This window comes from Schistocerca gregaria, chromosome 8 (assembly GCF_023897955.1).
Source record: "Schistocerca gregaria isolate iqSchGreg1 chromosome 8, iqSchGreg1.2, whole genome shotgun sequence".
Lineage (NCBI taxonomy): Eukaryota > Metazoa > Arthropoda > Insecta > Orthoptera > Acrididae > Schistocerca > Schistocerca gregaria.
The window spans coordinates 440,717,707-440,721,128 of record NC_064927.1 but is presented as its reverse complement, the minus strand read 5'-3'; the positions used below and the strand labels follow the sequence as shown (position 1 = coordinate 440,721,128).

The 3,422-nt window shown below is 46.6% G+C and overlaps 1 non-coding gene across 1 annotated transcript; it reads left to right on the top strand.

The window, feature by feature from the left end:
- The first annotated feature begins 230 nt into the window (after positions 1 to 230).
- On the top strand, positions 231 to 305 carry Trnas-aga (transfer RNA serine (anticodon AGA)). The gene has a single exon. It is a non-coding gene; the product is annotated as a tRNA-Ser (tRNA).
- The last annotated feature ends 3,117 nt before the right edge of the window (positions 306 to 3,422 follow it).

The window sequence follows — 3,422 nt, the reverse complement described above, 5'->3', positions numbered from 1 at the left end:
AAGCTGTGTGGACGGGGCGTAAGCTGTGCTTGGGTAATGGTTCAAATGGCTCTGAGCAGTATGGGAGTTAACATCTGAGGTCATCCGTCGCCTAGAACTTAGTACTACTTAAACCTAACTAAGGACATCACACACATCCATGCCCGAGGCAGGATTCGAACCTGCGACCGTAGCGGTCACGCGGTTCCAGACTGAAGCGCCTAGAACCGCACGGCCACACCGGCCAGCCGTGCTTGGGTAGCTCAGTTGGTAGAGCACTTGCCCGAGAAAGGCAAAGGTCCCGAGTTCGAGTCTCGGTCCAGCACACAGGTTTAATCTGCCAGGAAGTTTCATATCAGCGCACACTCCACTGTAGAGTGAAAATTTCATTCTAGAAACATCCCCCAGGCTGTGGCTAAGCCATGTCCCCGCAATATCCTTTCTTCCAGGAGACATCAGAAATAATTTAGAAACGGAAGTACATAAGCCAGACCACGAATTAGAAATCAGAAAAAATTAAAAAATGCCGTAACTGCCGTTATACGATAAATATAGTCTCAAAAAACGGGCAGTTGACAGCAATACAGAGCATCGGTCGCCTTAAAGAGACGCGAAAAATCTGTAAAAAGTAAAAGGGATCGAACTGAAAATGCCATCTGAAATAAAGAAAAATCCTTTATTAACTCAGACACAACTCGGTCTTGATTTCCTCTCCTCCTTCTTCCCTTGCCTCCCCCACCTACTTGCCGTCTTCTCGCTGCAAATCTCAACTAAGAATAATTTATAAATGAAAGCCATGAAACTGTGGGTGTTGTACACTGTTAATTATATGATTAACCGTTTCTCAGTTTACAAGGTGATCATCAGACTATATAAAGCACTCCGTCTTCAGGGCACAAGGGGCCCATCGGGGAGGATGTGGATAGGAGGGGGGTGTGGTCAGCACACCGCTCTCCCGGTCGTTATGGTGGGTTTCTGTGACCGGAGCCGCTACTATTTGGTCGATTAACTCCTCACTTGTTATCACGAGGCTGAGTGCACCCCGAAAAATGGCAACAGCGCATGGCGGCCCGGATGGTCACCCATCCAAGTGCCGGCACGCCCGACAGCGCTTAACTTCGGTGATCTGACGGGAACCGGTGTATCCACTACGGCAAGGCGTTGCACAGACTATATACTCTGATGGAAAAGAAATCGCAACACCAAGAAGCAGTTGTGCGACATAAACAAAAGTTGGTAGGCGTTGTTTCTACATGTGAAAGATGATGTCTACACATATTCCACGCCAGTCGCACAAGAGTGATGCTAGTAGCGCCACTATGAGGATGTAAATCAGGTTTGTTTGCTCTAAACACACGCTGTGTGAGCGTTAGTTACCTCTGAGACTGGACGTTGTGAGATAATGTTAGTCAAGAACGCTTTTAAGGCGTCAAAAACGACATTATCGACACCTCACCGGCTTAGAGCAACTTGGCAGGAATGTAGCCAATGCACGTGAGTGGTGGCAGCGGTGCTCACAGGAATGTCCCATCGCAAGAAGGCCGGGCTCCGGAATCCACGTGACACTACCAAAAGGGAAGACCATCATGTTTGACGTATGGCTCTGGCGCATCATCCTGCTTCTGCAGCAGAAATCTGAGCAGCAGTTGGCACCACAGTGACACAAAAAACTGTTACAAATCGGTTAATTCAAGGACAGCTACGAGCCAGACGCCCTCTAATGTTAATTCCACTGACTCCAAACCACCGCCATTAATGACTTCAGTGGCCTCAAGTGAGAGCTCGTTGGAGGGCAGGGTGGAGGTCTGTCGTGTTTTCTGATGAAAGCTGTTTCTGCCTCGATAGCAGTGGTGGCGATGTGCTGGTTAGAAGGAAGCCGGTTGAGGGCCTACGAAGGATCTGTATGCGTTCTAAACACACTGGACCTACACCTGGACTTATGGTCTGGGGTGCACTTCGTACCTACATCTACATCTACGTAGATACTTCGCAATCTACCGTACGGCACGTAGCGGAGGGTACCCTGTACCACTGCTAACCACTTTTTTTGTTCCACCTGCAAACACAGCGAGGGAATTTCGGACCCGTATTACAACAAGAGCCCTCTCCTTGTTATCCCACGCACCCTGACTGCAAGTTTGTACGACAGTATGATGGTTCGACCTGTGGTGCTACCATTCATTAACAAGCTTCCACGGGTGTTCCCAACAGGGTAAGACTCGCCCTCGCACCGCTGTTGTAGCCCAATATACTCTATAAATTATCGAGACGTTGCCTTCGCGTGCTCGATCATCAGATGTGTCTCCAATCAAGAACACACAGCACGTCATCGGACGACAACTGCAGCGTCAGCCACAAGCAGCATTAACCGTCCCTGTATTGACCTATCAACTGCAACAGGCATAGAACGCCATCCCACAAGCTGACATCCGGCACAACATAATGCACATGTTTGCATTCGTTTCCACAGCACAACAGTTCACGAGAAAATAAAGGAATTGTAAAACACTGAGTCTGCAGTTACTTATTCTGAAACACTAAATTTTGAAAGTAAAGTTAAATGGAGTCACTAATTAAATAAATGTAAATAAAACTTTGTTATTTAAAAAAAATTACTTTCAGTAACCCCCGTGTAAGGCAATCCAAAATTTAGAAAAAGGCAAGCAGTTTGTTTTTGATTATATGACTGAAATGAATTTACTTTGAGCAAACTGGCAACTGATTTTGCTTTTAATCTAGTAACAATAAAACATACAGCAAGCCAGCAGAAGTCACTCGCTAAGCTAAATACAGAATAAATGAAATTGCGCACTCTTAATCTGTACTGTATCTTTAGTTACTAATTTTTGCCAGTGGCAAATCCGGTATTACACAAATCACTTAATACTTAAAATTGCAAATTATTCAAGCCTTTATTATGCAAGACAAGAATGAACAGTTACTGAGGCAGAAAATTTAGACTGAAACTTGTCGTGAATGGGTCGCGGATGTCAGTAGAAATGCATAAGATTGCATAAGATAGACCTGCAGGAAAGCAACCTAAAGTCAGCCAGGGCGCTGGGAAGCGGGAGAGGTTGCGTTTTTGTGGTAAGGGACGCTGGAGCTACGTGACCAACTACGACAGAATGTTCTAGAAGGACGTAAGGACACGGGATACGCGTGTGATCGCGGGGATTGCATCAGACGAGCCTATATAAGCAGGGCCGCTGGTGTTGCAGGGAGATTCCTTCGTCAGTTGCCTCAGACGCTGGACCTGTTACTCTGTCCTCCGGACGGGACTTAGTTTCTCGTGGCACTTAGTTGCACAGGGTACATGCAGGATTGCACAACTTACATTCAATGTGTTTGTGCCTCTTAGGGTTCGACAGTGCTCTTATCCTACCTCGTGTTTCGTCTCAGCTATTTCATCAGAGGAGTATACGTCCTGTATTTCACCGAGTTCC